This window comes from Canis lupus, chromosome 11 (genome assembly GCF_003254725.2).
Source record: "Canis lupus dingo isolate Sandy chromosome 11, ASM325472v2, whole genome shotgun sequence".
Classification (NCBI taxonomy): domain Eukaryota; kingdom Metazoa; phylum Chordata; class Mammalia; order Carnivora; family Canidae; genus Canis; species Canis lupus.
In genome coordinates, this window is record NC_064253.1 from 41,386,371 (window position 1) to 41,404,915 (window position 18,545).

An 18,545-nucleotide genomic window follows, 5' to 3' on the forward strand; every position below is an offset into this window, starting at 1 on the left:
TTTTATTTTTTTAAAAGATTTATTTACTTAAGAGAGAGAGAGAGAGAGAGCGCGCATGTGCAGGTGGGCACATAAGCAGGAGGTAGGGCAGAAGCAGAAGGAGAGAACCTCAGGCAGACCCCTGGCTCAGCAGGGAGCCCCACGCAGGGCTCCATCCCAGGGTCCTGGGATCATGCTGAAACCAAGTGTCAGCAGCTTAATTGACTGAGCCACCCAGATGCCTCCTCAGAATTTTAATAAAGCAAATTCCATGATATAATCAGTGTTATATTTTACCTTTTGAAATCCACAAAAAGTATTCTTTCTTTAACTTTTTATTCTGAAAAACAAAAAACAAAAAACAGATTCACTAAAAGTTGAAAAAATAGTACAGAGAAGTCCCACGTGCCCTTCACTCAGTTGACTACTGGTTACACTTTATATAAAATGTATAAATTACTAAACTAGGAAATTTAATAATAATAGTAATAACAAAAATGATACCAAATGCTATTCTTCTAATATATTTTTTCTTCATTTCATGTATGTCCCAAATGATTTTATATCATTTTACTGTTTGGATTAATATAGAAAAACTGGTTGTTCTTCTGGACTTAATTTTTCAATAGCCATTCCTTATTGTTATTCTATTTTCTTTTACATACCTCTACAAATATAAAATAGGTCTTTTTCTCTGGAGTGTAGAGCTTTTACACACATGATTTGATTTAATTTTAATTTATAACCCAACATTTCAGGGGAAATAAGTATGTCCTACTCTCCTTCTCTCCCAAGTTCTATAACTGAAAGGCTTTTTTAAAAATAGCAAACAATTATCCACCTAGTCTCGAATTGTGGAGATGGATAATATAGCAATGTGATTTAAAAATTGATCTTAGCTCTACTCAGCTGAGCATAAAAGAAAATATATGACCTGCTAAAGAGACATGGTAAGCCTGCAGCATATAGTACATCACTGCCAAAGCTAGAAAAGGCTTTCTAAGACCTTTCTACTAAGGATGTAGTTTTGCTATCTGCTGTATAATCCTAGCCAGACTTTTCCTTGACCTTGAAAATACTAAAAGCATAATCAATGATCATCTAATAGCAGTTGTCCAGGCACTGTGTATGGTATGTGCTTCCTGCTGAACCACAGATGATGTTTACTTCATCTGCAGAAGCCATACTGTCAGACAGTCAGTAAACAAAGATTTTTTTTCTGTCCAGAAATGCCACAGACTGTAAATACCAAACTGGTCACCTGTGGCTATTTCAGATTCTATTTACATTTACATTAAAAACATCATACTCTAACTATAAATGTAGTATATTTATAAATCTGCAACCATTAGTAGAATTATGGCTTTTGAAACAAAACACTTATGATATGATTTGCCAGTAGAGGCATTTAAGATCATATTCAACACTGTGTGTAGCTACCAAAAAGGTGATTCTGAAGTGAAAATACCAACTTTTATTATTCCAAAAGAGCCATTTGAATCAGTATACAATGACCTTGCAACAGACTTAGCAGAATATTTGTATGCTTATTAATGTTTAGATATGCATGGCATCATGGAATCAGACAAGTAGAAAAAGAAATCCAAAAAGGTTATCTTTTCTAACTATCCTCTTCCAGTTGGGTGACTGTGAAGCCCATCACATGGACAGCATGTTTATTGGTAATACATTCATTCATCTAACCAACAAACCTTCACTGAATACCTGTTACTTACTAGGCACTGCATTAAGTGCCAGGGATGTAACGGGAGGATCCACGGCCTGCTCTCATAGTTCATAATCTAGGAAAGAAAGCAGGACAGAGGAGTAATCATAGTCAATTCTTCCTTTACTCTGGAAGAAACTATTCAAGTAGTGCTTATCTAAGTAGTTGTTATTTAACCATAGAAAACTGGATATGTCACTAAACATTCACTACTATGGCAGAAAGAAGTAAAAGATGGTAGAGATCAGAAAAAAGAAACTTTTAAGTGGCAAGCAAGTGGCACAGTGAGAAGGAAGACAGGCTTCCATAAGCACTGTAAAAATCTGTCCAATACGAAAAGTGCTACAAAAATAGCTAAAATTCCAGAGATGCATTTGTTAAAAACTTTGTGTCTACAGTGCAAACTTGGCTCAATTACTTCCAGAAAGTGAGAGTCATGAAATAAGTACAAGTGCTATGATACCCAGAGATGGTTGTTCTAACACACATTAGGTCACATTGTGGCCAAAGAAACTGAGGCAGCCACACAGAAGTAAGTAAATGACACAAGACAGAAGGTATCAACTGAGGTCAGAACAGGCTTTACTTCTGGTTATGGTTTGCTGACATATTAACTCAACAATATTAGAGGTTTGTTTTACACAGATTTTCCTAACTCATACATAATGCTCACAAAAATAATTTTCTAGGTCGAGTGATTCTAAAGACCCAGAGACAATCAAGACTTTCCTTCTTTCCAAAAGTTTTCTTCTTCATAGCACCTAAGTAAGGAAAAGATGGTGACAGATGGCTACAACCACTAGAGCTTTTCACAACTCCAAGATGTATCTGGATACATAATAATAATAAAGTACTGGAAAAATACAATTTAATAATAAAGTACTGGAAAATACATTTTATTAAAAAGCTCTACAGTGAAAACAGAAATAACCAAATCCTCTGATAGATCACATATCCTAGTGAATAAGGTACCAAATCATACCGGCTCCACTGCATTGAAAAGTCAGAGCATCTCAGTGAAATTCTTTTTTCTTTTTAAAAATAGAAAAACTCTTGCTTTATTTGTTCATTCAAGAATAAATATATTGATACTTACTCTATACCAAGGAGGGAGTCAAGAGCAGTGAGAGGAAGAACACACTTTGGTGTTTTTACAAAGTTGCTCAAGGTTAAGGAGGAGGTGGCATGTCAACAGATGAATAAAGCATAGTGGGAATGTGGTATCATAACTATATGTCTACAGTACTGTGGAACACCAGGGAGATAAATAACAGTGCCTGGTGGAGAGTATTGTGCTTGATGTTTATACTTCTTTCTTTCACCCACACCACTATGAATTTAGAAGATTGCAAATAATACTTGCAGATCTGTGAATTACTCTTATAAGTTTTATTTTATACACATATAATACAGAAAAGGAAATCTTCAAATCTTTTCCTCTCAGCAGACTATACCTCTAGAAAGTCTAATTGTTTGGGTCATATAGTATTTTAAAACACTGCAAAAATCCTAGGATTTGTTATGTCAAACACAAAGGAGAACCAAATCAGACTTTGTAAAATGCATGGCATTTACTCTGATTCATTTTCATCTGGTTCCTCTAGCTTTCATTTCCCTGGCAAAGGTGGAAATGTAAGACACTAATAAAGATGGGCTTCATCTGGTGAATTTATTTTTTTAAGATTTTTTTATTTATTCATGAGAGATACAGAGAGAAAGAGAGGCAGAGACACAGGCAGAGGGAGAAGCAGGCTCCATGCAGGGAGCCGGATGTGGGACTCGATCCGGGGACTCTAGGATCACGCCCAGGGCTGAAGGCAGGCGCTAAAGCACTGAGCCACCCAGATGCCCCTATCTGCTGAATTTAAAATTCTGGTTGAAACCTGTAAACACTTATCAAATTGAAGAACTGAACCATTATGTATAAAACTCTTCAAATGATAATGCATTGTTTGATCCTGTATTTTTATATAGTGTCATTAATCTCTATGTATAATAATCAATGCCTTTATAAAATTAGATTATAGCAATAAAGGTATATGCAGAATATATCTTTAAATGCCTTAACATATATTTTATGAAATTTGGATCCTTACAATGAAGTGCTGTGAGTTCAGGGAGTGGCAAGTCTTGTGGATTGCAGTTTTACAGTGTGGGGAACTAAGAACGAAAGAAATGAAGTAACTCACTCAGGGATTACATTTAATTTGGTACATGGTAGTAAATTATATAACCATATTGGAGTGTTTTGTAAAGTTAGAAGTCCTCCAAACATGGGTCCAGATGTCCCCATATCCTGAGTTATTCAAGATACATAAGGCTAAGCTATTGCCTAGAAACAAACCACTGTTTTTCTACGTCTCTTCAGATAATTGATTCTATCCTTATACCCATGATACGGTAATTTACACTGGTAGATTTTTAAAGATTTTTTAAGCTAACCTTGCATTCCTGAAGAAGATTCAATTTAACCATTATATACTTTTTATATATCACTGGATTCAATGAATATCCAATATGTATATTTGGTATTTTTGCATAGGATATTTTATACTGTATCTTATACTGTATTTATTAGAGCAAGTAACCTGTATTTTTTCTTTTTGACAATAGCCTTGTCAGATTTTTATATCGAGATTATTATTGTAAGAGTTTCTGAAACTTATAATTGAAGTATATATATTTATATTGCATATATTTATAACATTATAAATTTATATTATTTATATATTTATAAAGTATATATAAAATTTATTGGTGACACTGTACATACATAAAGCTTCTTTTGGGAAAAGGTTTTTATTTCAGTATTCAATCACTTTAACAGATACAAGACTACTCAGATTATCTGTTCTTGTATTTATTTCAATAACTTTTTTTTCGAGGAAATCATCCATTTCGTCCAAGTTGGCAAATTTATTATTATAAAGTTTCTCATGTTATTTCAGTATTATCTTTTTATACCTATAATATTTATAGAAATATCCTTTTTTAAGTTCATGATATTGATATTTACATTCCCTCTTCTTTTTTCATCCATCTTTTAAGTCATGCATCAACTTTATTCTCTTCTTACAGAGCCAATATATTTTTAAAATTTTCTATATTATATTTTCCTTCCTTTTGAAATGCCCGGACCTTGACACAAAGTGTCAAGCTCAATTTTGCCTCCCAGCAACGGAGTAGAAAGTGAAAGGAAGGTAGTCAGGAAAGTATGTGTTATCAAGCTGTGAATGATGCAGATTAATTCCACCAGAAGCACTTTGGGGACCCAGTGTAAACACATTCCTGAGAGGAATTTCTGTCCCCTCATCAAGGAGTGAGGGACATCTGTGCAATCCGTGCAGAAACTCGCATCAGTTATTGGTCGAGAGCTGTGAGAAATTGTTGTTTTAGGATTTTTTTCACAGGTACGTTATATTTCAAAAACTGTTTTCAAAAAGTTAATAGCAGGCATTATTTTCTAATTTTTCTATTTAAACCCCAATTTTCTTTAAAAAAATATATATTTAAGTAAAGTAAAGCGTAATGCATAGCTCCTAAACCTATGTACACAAGGAATGCAGGTTAGTCTGTGTGTTTGTTCCTTCACATACATCCATCCAGATTAAAGCAAACCTAATATACATTCCAGCTTGTGTTTACCCATTTGGTTTTAGGCATCCTTTGGAGATTTCAGGTCCTTTTTGTGTATCCAAATGCCTAAGATGACTGAACGGCAATGTATGATACTTTATAATGAACAATGCACTAGAGGCAGCTATCATCTTGAGTTTTCCCATTACGCTGTCAACATCACCCAAAGAAAAATAGTGTCCCATAACAATGCAGCAGTGGAACTTGGCATGCCAGATCCCGAATCACAGAGTTTCAATCAAACTAGCCATCTAATAGTCATTGTCATTAGCATAAGGGTTATTTATTCTATTTTTTCCCTTCTGTCAGAATTCTATGTGAATTATTTGGTATTTTTCAGCCCATATTTGTTATTTCAATGCACAGTGGCTAAAATTTCCCCATTTCCTTCCTTAGAATCTTTAGCTTGTATTTACTTTGTTGTCCTCCGTTCTTCACTGAGGTCACTATTAGAAGGTGTGTTGTTATAAGACGATGGAGTTACTTTTTCCTCAGTGGATTAGAATTAGGTCTGTCGATGAATGCCATGAGGTTAGGGGTTAGTTCATGGTCTCCCTGTGCACTGAATTACTGAATACACGCTCAGCTCAATTTTGCCTACTTTCTAGTAATTTTAAATCCTGCTATTCAACTTGAGTATCTAACACAGAAGTACCCTTTTTGGTCAGATTTTTTAAATTTTCTTTTCTTTTAATATTTCATTTATTTATTTAAGAGAAAGAGAAAAACAAGCAGAGGGAGCAGCAGAAGAGGGGAGAAGCAGGCTCCCCACAGAGCAGGGAGCCCAATGTAGGGCTCCATCCCATGACTCCAGGATCATGACCTGAGCCAAAGGTAGACACAACCCACTGAGCCACCCAGGTGCCCCTTTAAGCAGATTTCTTTTGAGAATGAGAATATTTGCAAAGTACTAAGTTGCTAGTAGTATATTTCTAACATTTTTGTTCTGTGCAAAAGATTGGATTAAAAACTTACGTCAAACAGATCAACGTTACACTGAAATAGCATTGTTACCAGGAAAATTGATACATGAATACTACTTCTGATGTCTATGACTAACTTAAATACAAGGCAAATCTACTTGATATGGCGGTAGTAGATATAAAAGAAATCAAAACTCCCTTATAGGAGTCATATTATAACATTTTTATGCTCTTGCCTTGCAGACAAGAATACTTTTAAACATACTTTCATCTTATGTGTTAGAAAGCAGTATGGGGACGGTTCTTCCAGATGTCTGTCTCTTACACTCATTCTTAAATTAAGGTACATTTATTTATGTCTCCCACTCAAGGAATTTCCTATGAGATCTAACCAGAAGTGTTGGTTACCTTAATATATCATTATTTAGTTTTTGTAGAAGTTGCACTACTGCACCTCAAATGAAGTTTACTTTACACAGAGATGATCAAAGTCTATGTAAACAAAACACTAAAAACTATCAGCCAATATTTACTGGTACTCCCTATCATTTGATATTTCCACAAAAGTTCTATTAGGGGTACAAGAAAGAATTGGTAAAGGTACACCGGGCTTGGAGAGCTGACATGTATTTGAAACTAAGACAGTTGTATCTGATTTTATTCATAACTTTTTGGCTTAACATTTAGGTTCAGCAGCAATTTTGCAAGAGAGGTAAATCAATAGGAAAGCACCTAGCAACTGGCCCCTGGTTATTTTGAAACAGAGATTTTAGCCATTAGGGTCGAGAGTAGCATAGATAAATTTATCAAGAGCACATTAGTGTAATTATTACAAAACTAAGTTTTACTTTTTTCATATAGTGAAGATTCTTTGAAGGAGTTAATAAAATGCATAGAGTGTTTGTAATTACAACAGAGACTATAATTAACTTAGATTTTGAGTGGCTTTTTTTGAGTCTCTCCCCACAGGCTACCAAAGAAACCCAGTAAGTCTGGAGCAAAATTCCCTAATAAATTATAAAAGTAATTAAGGGCTAGAAAACACAGAATATTTATAAATGACCAAATGTGAGCAGCTGGGAAAGCTAACACCAAGTCTCATGAAATATCATGTGTACCAGGGTTAGAGTTGTCTAATTTATTAAGTAAGATTGAGCAGAGAAGTGTTCATAGGAAAAAGACAACCCTGGTGAATATATTCTACATATTTTGGAAATGAAGGGAAAAGCAGTATGTTTCGTGCAATATTCATTGAGTGGTAATCGTGGCTCAAGCACAATAGAAGATAATGACAGAAAGACTAAGGACATATGGTTTTTGACAGCAAGGAGCTCAGAGTCCATACAGGTGACTTCAGTAATAAGTACTATGATAAAAGATCCAGAGAGAGCATAGCAGTTTGAGCTCAGAGGTATAAGACTTGACCCAACCAGAGGTAAGGTTATCAGAGAATGCTTCCGGGAAGAAATGACACATGAACTTCTTGAAAAGTGAGTAAAAGGTGGTCAAGTGAAGAAGTAGGAGATAGGGAGAGGGTAATTCAAACAGTTTTTGGAGTAAAGCTCAGATACAGAGGAGTGAAGTAGCACAGGGCATGCAGTATTTATTTTCCAGTGTTGCAGCTGAAGTGTGAAGCAGGGAGTGTCATGAAGAAAGGCCAAATGTGCAGGCAGGGAACCGTTCATGGAAGATGTTTTATTCTAAACAAAGAGAATTGGATTTTATATTGTAGACAATAAAACTCCACCAAAGCTTTAGCAAATGAACTCCATGCTCGAAGTTTCTTATTTGAATGATCACTTTGCCAATAGAGCTGGGCAGAGGGAGGAAAAGTTGATTTAGGAGGGCTGTTTCAATGGTTTGGGTGATAAATAAGGGCCTGACATTGAGTAGAGATGGAAGATATATAGATTAAGGAAATACTTAGAAATTAGCAGCATTAGACATTGATTTGGGTGTAAGAAATAAAAGAATAAAAATAAGAAGTCAAGGATTTTTACTAGGGGCAGAAATGTACATTTGGAGATAAGAGAGAGTTTTACTCCTTTAGCTATGGCCTTGAGGAAGGGTTATTGAGCAATGTTTGGTGAGCTACATTGGAAAATTCAGCCCTGCCCTTGAGAAAGCAGAACAAGAAATAATACCTGCCTTTAAAGACTCTATTGTATTGCTGGAACAAGGGTCTCTTGATGCCAGGATGTTTGGGCCTAGTAATCAATTCTGGAAGTTGACATTCTATCTTATTTTTGGCATTCAAATACAGCTCAAAATAAGATAAACTTCCTAAAAGAAAGGACATTGACTGGTTTTGAAAAATAAGGAAAAATAGTGGAACATTTTATCCTGTTTTATTTTCTCTACCTTTGCTCTAGTATATGATGCATAGTGGTATGTAAAGTTACTATGACCCATGATTCCACGTGAGAGAAATCCACATAAATAGAGAGTAGGCTACTAAAATGTGAAGTCTTTAAGGGAATGGGCTGTATCTTCTGCATCCTTTGTTCTCAGCATCTCACATGGTGTCTAGTACATAGTAGGAACATAAATAATGAGAGCTAGATTTAATTGAATGACATCAAAATAAAGCTGTTTTACTAATTACTTTCACAGATTAAGCTCTGCAAAATGTGTTGCAAAGCATTTTGGTGCAATATCTTGATGGCTGAAATCATTACTTGAATTGCTCATAACTGGGTTAAGCAGGAAATTTTTTTTTCAAATAGCTCTATATTATAAAGATAGGAGGAGAAGCTCATAAAACACTTTTTATGTACCAGCCTAGAAGGACCATAGGCCCTAATTATCAAAAAGATAGCTTCTCTCTTCTTTTTTCTCACAATTGTCTTAAGATTTAATGTTGCTAAATTCTATTCTGCTCAGTCACAATTGGCTTTACCCTTAATGCAGTCCCAGACTTCTTTTACTCCTCCAGGATTTATATATTCCTGCCTATCATGTTGAATCTCATTTTACTACAGAATCCTTTTTGAAATTCTGCAGAATGCAAACATACCTCAAGTAAATTTTCTATCAGAAGGAAAATTAACATTTATAATGCATCCAATGTTTTACATAATTTTTTTGAATACTCGCATTATTATATAGGCTAATTCTTGGAGATACCAATACCAATACTTGGAGAGGTTAAATAACTTTGCAACATCCCACAGATACAGGAGCACAGATGGAAAATCAGCATGGGTCTCCAGGCTTCAAAAGCCATGGGCTTTCCACTGGACCATGTAGTCTAACAAATGCATATTTGAGGAACTTTCTTGCCTTCCATGTGTTCAGCTTTAAATAAATGGATCACCTTGGCACAATCTCCATGTTTTCAGCTTTAATTTTCTAAAATGGCAGACTTCACCTACTCAGTACTTCATCTCCCTCTCACTTCCTCATATCCCTGAATACTGACATCACTGCCCATTGCATCATTCATTATATCTTCAATCACTGCTTCAGCTTGGCTCACCTTTCAGTTCTCTCCTGGCTTTCATGTCCACTACCCTCCCAGCAGCATTCTGTTCAGACACACCACTCTCAAATTGCCCTCATGGTCTTTGAGTCTCTCTTTTTCATATGTTGCCTTTACCTTCTCCCTGTTCCTTAGCCCTATTCCCCAGTGGGTCACCTCTTCCTCCCTCCTATACACCAGCCATTCAGAAATGCATGTGGTTCCACAAAGATACTAGGTTATTTCATCCCACTGTGTTCATGGCTGCCATCTTCACTTGGAGCTTTCCAGTCTGACTCTAAGAAGTACTCCTGTCTGCCATTCAGCATTCATCTCAAGTGAAAAATCCTTTAAAACATATCATGACACTTCCGGAGGACAAAATACCATACTCAAGCCATTGATTGTAAGACATATAAAGACTTTGTTAAATATAAGATACATATTAGGCAAAGCTTGAAACCAGAGGTAAAATTAAAAAGATATAGAAAGGACCTCTGCTTTTTCAAAAACATTGTTCTGCTTTCATACCACAGCCGATTAGGTAAGTGAGCAGTATGCTGGTTCATGTTTTCTCTACTCCATTAGATTATTGGATGGTTAGTGTTATTCTCTCTCAGTATTACCTCTGCTGACCTGATTCCAAATAAATTAGAGAAGATTAATTTTAGAATCTTTTGTGCTTGTGTATCTTCCAGTACACGTTTCTATTTGCTTTAATTTAATGAAAGTATCATCATGTAAAGACAAATATGTAAAAATAAGCCTAATCCCTTCCTTTTAAAAGAAAAATGAAATAAAAATACTGAAAATGCCCCGAGTATCCTTGAAGCTATGTGTCTGAAGGCTTAAGATGCAATGCTAGCAGTGACAAGTGAGCTTTATGCTGGGCTGCAGCTTCCTTTGAAACTCAAGCACCCAGCTGATACACTTGGTATCATTTTAGATGTAGCTGGGGTTCCTCTCGGTTTTAAATTCTGTTAAAAATCCTAGGCAAGGGTGATAAACTGATTCCAATTTTGCTTCTTCTTTAAACAGAATCTAAGCCTAGAAATGAAGCCAGCCACACCTTTGAAGTGTTGTTGAACATGGCAACTGAGTGGGGGGTGGGAAGAAGCAGAGAAAGAGAGAGTTGAGAACTGAACTGAGTTTAAAAAGAACCACAGGATCTGGGTTGCATTTGCTCAGCCTCTGGGTTGTTCAGGTAAAGAAGAAAATATCATTAAAAATAGTGGGGAACCAACAAAACAGTTTAAACAACATGTACCCTGGGATTTTCCATTGCCAGGTGAAGCACTTTACATTCAGCTTAACTTCTACATTGAAAATAGAAAGGTTCAGAAAGTATCTGTGCCTATGACTAATAAGGTTTTTAAAAGGATGTTATTGCCCTGTACCCAGTTTACTTCTGGTTTATCTTTTGAGATAACTGACTATCATCTAGATCTATCTAAGTGTCTAAGTGATTCTATGGTGTTGTCCAAAAGTTTCTCATACCCTCTCCAGAAACACTTTCCCAATAATGTGAAAGTTCTAATACTGTAAATCATTTCAGAAAGTTGAGACATGGCATGTTCACCATTGCTTTTAAAATGGATGTATTTCTGGGAGGAATAATAGTAATCCCTTGACACATTAGAATGACTTCATCAGAGATTAGAAAGCAATGATTTGACAAGAGGTTCAAAAGGGCGAGGAAAGGGGGCAGGTGAGTTTTGATTGGTGAGATGAGGGAAAGAAGATTGATGAGCTAAAGGATGATCTAGTACTGCAGGACTTTCATAGGTAGAGCAGGAGAGATCGGGGATACTGCAGAGGAGTCTGCGGATGTGTGAATTCTGTGAGTAATTGTGCGATCATAAAGACTAAAAAAGAGATAGAATGGGAAAATGAAAAAATAGCCCAAACAAATTACTTCTGACCCATGCAAAATTATTTGTGGTAAATATCTAGGGACAGGAACTTTGTCATTTAACCCCTCAGGCTCTCAGTTTTCCCAGTCTGTAAAACCAAAGCATCAGACTATTGGACTAGATGATGCTTAAAGTACCTTTTGGATTTTTATATACATATAAATATATATATTTATTATTATTGTCATAAATATATATTTAATCCAAAAGGTATTTTAATCATGTAAACATATATATACACACTTTTAAATATATACCTCTTTATCATTTTATGTCTAATACATTTTCAACAAAAGCCCCCAGAAAGAAGATTGAATGAGAATCAGGAGTACTTTGTTCCATTCCCAGCTCTAATAGTAACTTGCTGAAGGATGACAGAGGATCATTTACCAGATCTTGCCTTTAGTTTTCTCACCAGCAGAAGAATTAAACGCACTTTCATCCCTAATCTGTCATGAGTCTACTTTTGGCAAATAGTTAAATTGTCCATATATCAGCTATAAGAGGAGCAGCTGTATTTCCCAATGTCTTGTGGATTTAAAAGTCACTCAACATGGTGTCCTGCCAGTCAGGGCCCAAGATTCATTTGATGCTGCAGTTATGCCCTTGCAGTTCTTACCACAGACCTATAGGGAATCATCTTGCTTCCTTTCTCTTGTCATAGGGCCAATTCCCCATTCCATTTCTCCCAGATTGTAGCAGGACTATGATGTCCCCAAAGCACTTCTTTCCTTCACTTGAAACGGTGTCCACTTTCTTTTCTCTTCTTTTTATAGTTATGTATCTAACATATTTTTAAAAAATGATATCAAGGGACGCCTGGTTGGCTTAGTGATTGAGCTTCTGCCTTTGGCTCAGGGCATGATTCCAGAGTCCTGAGATCGAGTCCCACATCAGGCTTCCTGCATGGAGCCTGCTTCTCCCTCTGTCTATGTCTCTGCCTCTCTCTGTATGTCTTTCATGAATACATAAATAAAATCTTTAAAAAAATAAAAAATAAAAAAATAAAAATAAAAAATGGTATGCTTCTGCCCTTTTTTTCTGAGGGGAAACTTAATAAAAATTTCTCCTCCTTCATTACCAAACTATCCAGAAAAGGACACTCTCTTCAAAATTAGTGGCAATTCTTCTTGATGATGTGGTTAGTGGATATACTACATATAAAACACTCAACTATTCCAGTGACTCTTATCTCAAGTGCATCATTTCTTTATCCAGGAACTTTCAGGAAGTGACTCCCACCTCAGTTTATCTCCTCCTGTTCTATACTAAAAAAAAAACCCTCTCACTTCCATGATCAGAGTCCAGAAAAGAATACCACCATTGAGTATTGTATTGTTTCATCTTTCTGTACGCTGATTTCAAAACCCTTCTGTCAACAGGAGATATTGATGTACTATGCTGAATGACAAAGGACCACAAACTTAGTGGCTTAAAACAACACATGCTAATTGCTTCACAGTTTCTACAGACACAGCTTAGCTTGGTTCTCTGCCTTAGGGTCTGACTAGGCTGCATTTGAGGTGTTGACTGGGAGTACAGTCTCATGAGTAGTTGACCAGGAAAAATATACTTCCATCCTCTCTTCAACTGTTGGCAGGATTCATGACCCTGAAGAGGACTAAAGAGACAAGTTCACTTTTTTATTTTCCTGGGTTTGACCAGACTTTTCTCAGATCCAAGAAGTTCCCTGAAGTTCCTTGGAGCGTGTCCCTCTCCAACGGCCCTCTCACAACATGGTAGCTTACTTCTTCAAGCCTACTGGGAGAAAGTCCCTGACCTCAGGGAGCTCTCAGTCCCATTTTTGAGAGCTTTCAGTGCATTAAGTCATGCCTAACAAGGACAATCTTCCTTTCAATTAATTCAAAATCAAACAATGTAGGATCTTAACTATATCTGAAAAATTCCTACATTTTGTCATAATCTGTTTGCTAGAAGCTAGTCATGGTTCCTGTCCACGTGCAAGGGAAGGGTGTTAGACAAAAGCGTGGACACCACAACATAGGATATTGGGGCTTATGAGGGGTGCCTTAGGGTTTATCTGCCATAAAAAGTATTTCCATTACATTTGTATGTTAGACGTATTCTCATTAATTGGCATAATGAAAAATAGCTGTGTTGTTTTAAAAGGGGAAATCATTGTAATTATCTTATCTCATACTAGGTTGAAGCTTGTGTGTGAGCCACAGTAGGGAAATAGCAGGTGGTTTCTCCTCCAGTTCATAAGGCTTTAGAAGTAACTAAATAAAGTGCAGAACTGAAATTACTGGCATCCTTTAAATATCATAGTTTTTTATCATTTTATTTTTTTCATCATGATAAATGTACTCTTTAATTCCCATCCCCCATTTTCCCCATCCCCAAACCATCTCCCCTCTGGTAACCATCAGTTTGTTCTCTATAGTTAAGAGTCTGTTTCTTGGTTTGCCTCTCTCTCTCTTTTTTTCCTTTGCTCATTTGTTTTGTTCCTTAAATTCCACATATGAGTGAGATCATATGGTACTTGTCTTTTTCTGACTGACGTATTTCACTTAGCATTATACTATCTAGATCCATCTGTGTTGTTGCAAATGATAAGATTTCATTCCTTTTCATTGCTGAATAACATTCCATTGTATATGTATGCATATATTTCTATATATCTCTATCTATCTATCAATCATCTGTCTATATCACATCTTTATCTAATCATCTATTGTTGGACACTGGGGCTGCTTGCTTCCATAGTTTGACTATTGTAAGTATTGGGAATGCATGTATCCCTTTGAATCAGTGTTTTGTATTTTGGTGTAAATACCCAGTAGTATGATAATTGGATCATAGGGTAGTTCTATTTTTAATTTTTTGAGGAACTTCTATACTGTTTTCCACAGGGACTTCACCAGTTTGCATTCGCACCAGCAGTGTGCAAAGGTTTCTTTTTCTCCACATCCTCAATATCATCTTAAAAACCATAGTTTTTTTTGCCCATATTATGAACGCTTCATTTTATGTAATTTTTTTTATCTTTCCAAGTGTCTTTTATTTAAATGTGTTCATGTGATTACCATTGATAGTTTGTCTATATGTTCAGTGGGAAAGGAACAGTAATATTTCATCATCATTTCAAAATTTAAATATATATAAAATTACAGTGTATTTAATTATGTGTATAATTAGATGGCATCCTGTGTGCCAGATGCACACATACTTAGTGCATTAGCACATCGAAGTCATACAATAGCCATTCCAGCTAAGTAATACCAGAACTTATTTTAAAGAGAGGAAGTTTAGTAAGTTGCCCATGGTCATACTGAATCAAGAGCTGGGTAGAATCTGGATTCAAGTTCAGGACTATCTGATTCTAGCTGGCACTTACATTCTTCATTATTACACTATAGTATTGAGAGGTCTGTGTTTTTTCTCCATTTGTGAAGAAGGATATTGAGCTATTTGCCCAAGGGGGAAGTGTCTTTTCCACTTACTTGTGGACTACTTTAAGGTGAGGACTCTAGGTGAGGACTCTTGCTCACATTTGTATTCTCTTCTGGCACATAATGGCCAATATGTAGAGAATGACTGGGGTTGACTGAGGTCTAGACTTCAATCTACCTCTTCTGCTTCTGAGATCTTTGTATTTCTCCTTCCAATCAGAGTCTTCCCAGATCGAGCCCTTACTGTAATAAAATGTCACCTTGAACAATCAGTAATTTATCCAGTGGATCAGAATTCAAAATTATTAATATACTTGCTTTGCAAGCATGTTAAAGGAATTAATGAGTTTTGGGAAGAGGTTTTTTTCTGGGTGAATAAACTATGTTTTGAGCACTTTAGCAACCACATTAACTCCTTGAGTCTGTGTGAATAGTACTTCAACTGAGCAAATGGTGCCCTAGTGGCCTTTATTTTAATGAATTTCCCAAAGATGGTTGACTCACCTCATCTGGTGAGATCATTTGGTGAAATGACTTGAGCCACTCAGTAGGAGAATTGATAAAAATGCAAAGTGATTGAAATGTAAGAAAAACAATCTGAACTAAAGGAAATGACCTGCCATGAAGTTCAAGTCCTTCTCTAAGAAAATTCAGCTATTAATCTAAAAGTGTTCTACACATGACTAAGAACAAAGCACTGACCTGTTGCTTCAGGCATGCTGTGTAGTTACCTTGAATATGAGATAAAGAATGGCCATTTTAGTTCGTAATTTTTTTCTAAGTATTTTCTGTTACAGCTAGGATAGCTCTTCCTTCTCAAGCAGAGAATTAAAGGACTCAATTTACTAGTAGTCAAAAGCAACATCCTAGCATCAGATTTACAATGATAGACATTTTTTTTTATTAGCTTTCACATTCTAGCAGGCAGAACTAGCAAGACTTTTTTCTTTTCAAACTTTCAACAACAACAAAAAAAATCCTCTTTTCTTTTCAAGGTCCTGAAAATGGGGCATACTTGTCTTGTTAGAATTACAGCACACATCCCAACGCTGCCCACAGCTGCCTCAAGCCCTAATGCTGGCCCTTGCTCCAATTTACAGTAATTAAAACTTTTTTAAGCGAGTTTGTGCATCTTCACTGAAAATCATCCTTTTGCGAAATCTAATTGAAATTAACCAGTGTTTTTATTCTTAGTATATACATGAAGCCCTTCGGCACGTAAGCTTCTTTCAGATTATTGTGTAGCTACAAATGCACTCACTTTTCATGCTCTTTATAGTAATTGTCATCGGTTCCTTAAATAGAAGAGTGCATTATTAGTGCTAGTGAATAACATTCTATGAAAACGAGGTGAGTCAGCACAATGGTGTGCTACTCTATTGATGAGTAAGCCAAGGGAAAGAGAAGCAGTGACTTTCCCAATGTCAAACACGTCAGCAAAAGGACAACTGGAAAACCCTGAGCCCATGAATCTCCATCCAGTTGCTTAATGTGCTGAGCCAAACTGCTCCTCTTTAATACCTGAGGTGAATTATTTCCACATGTCCCTAAATACAGCAGTGGTTGAATTAGAACCTGCTGTGTTTTCATGGGACACATTTTCACATAATTGTGATGTCAGTTATATTGATATGACCACCTCATTAGGAGAAACATTCTGTATTAACTGTCAAAACTTACATTGTACAGCGGTTTTCGAACTCTTAGAAGCTATAAATTTTGGAGGAGCCACACCAGGGCCTACCAAATGGTGTGAGGGGAGGAGAAGGAAGAAAAAGAAGAGATAAGAATAGGGGATGGAAAGTCACATGTCTTCTGAAATCGTCTCAATGAAAGAAGCTTATAAACCTTTAGACAGGAGGATTTCCCATGGAATCGTGTCTGGTAAAGCACTCCTCTGCTCAGAAAATATTTGAAGACTCCACATACATACTGAGATATAGTATCTTTTACATTTTATGCTGACATCTTAAAACTTGTATTATCATTTGTGTCGATCTAGAGACTGTAGAGATCAAAGGAGAATTCAATCTGCAGGTTACAATGCAAATGGGAGATGTCATAAGGAAGGCTTTCTTATGAAAATATACAACCTTCCTTTTAAATTTTCCCTAACATATCATATAAATGATCTGTGAGAATTTTAAATTTGAGTAGCCAGTAGAAAATAACCCCCAAAAGCCCTCTGCATGTTAGGGTTCAGTTAACTATGGTTAGGGAAATCAATGCTATTAAAAGCAAACAAATTATATCTATAAATTAAAGACATCATGCTGAAATCTGAGCCTCAAGGAGAAGACTGTATTCTTTCATTCATTCAGTTCACCAATACCCAAAGGAATATTTATTGAGTCTCAGTATGGAACAAGGTGCCATTCTATGCTCTAGGGAATGGGCATGAGAAGTACTCCACCCCTGAGTTTCAACTGTGCAGGGAAAGAAGGCAGCATTTAACAGATAGTCTTTGCAGTAACTAGATGTAGCCTCAATATTAGCTTCCTAACCAAGGAGCATATATCAAGCACCTATCACAGAGCTTACACTGTAACACAAATCTTATAAGCACACACATTGTTGCAACAAAGACAGCATCTCAGCAAACAAATTAATAAGGATTGCGGGCCTGGATTTTTCTCTCTCATCAGCCATGATCCTCCCTTCACTTGCAATTACGTTCTCTCTCTCGACTGTTTTTTTCCTGCTCAAGGCCGTCAGTTTAATTCCTTACATGCAGTATATGGTCAATGAACTTTTATTAAATACATGAATAAATCAGTTAATATAAAAAAACTCCCCCCCCAAAAAAAATCCCAAAGTATATATATCCAGTCCCTCCTGATAAGCTAAAAGTTTTGAAATACTTAACTAATTAGAATAATGTACTGCCTTTTTCACACAAGCTATCAGGAAGCTTACACTGGCATTTCGGTTCAATTGCTACAATTTGCCTAATAAGATTTTCTTTCAGGCTTTTTATTTTTCTCGCCCCATTTGCTTCTTGACTTTCTTCTTTTTTGTCTCATATTATATGATTTTGCCTTACTCTTCTTGATTTTTTTTAAGTAAGAAGAATTAAACAATTTTCAAAAGCGGACACATTCAAATTAATAATAGTATTTAGGAAACACAAAGAGTAGAAAGTAAAAATATTAAATCAGTACATAGTGTTTAATTCTCGAACATATTTTCTTTTTCCTTATCAGGAAATAAGTTGTAAACTTTAGTTTTGCCAGCAGGGGAGGGAAGTAAAAGATACAAATAATTTATTTATACATAAGTTTTCTTTTCCTGACTATAAAAGCAAAAAAAAAATCATTACTATGGAAAACATAATTTAAAAAGGAAGAAAATTAATATCATCTCTAATATTTTTCGTATGTTTTCTTCTGGTTATGAAAAGAAAGAAGGAGATGCATATTTGGGGCTTATAATAGTTTGAAACCAGATGATTTTCACTGAGATATATCATAAGCTTCCTTAAAAGTCTTTAAAACT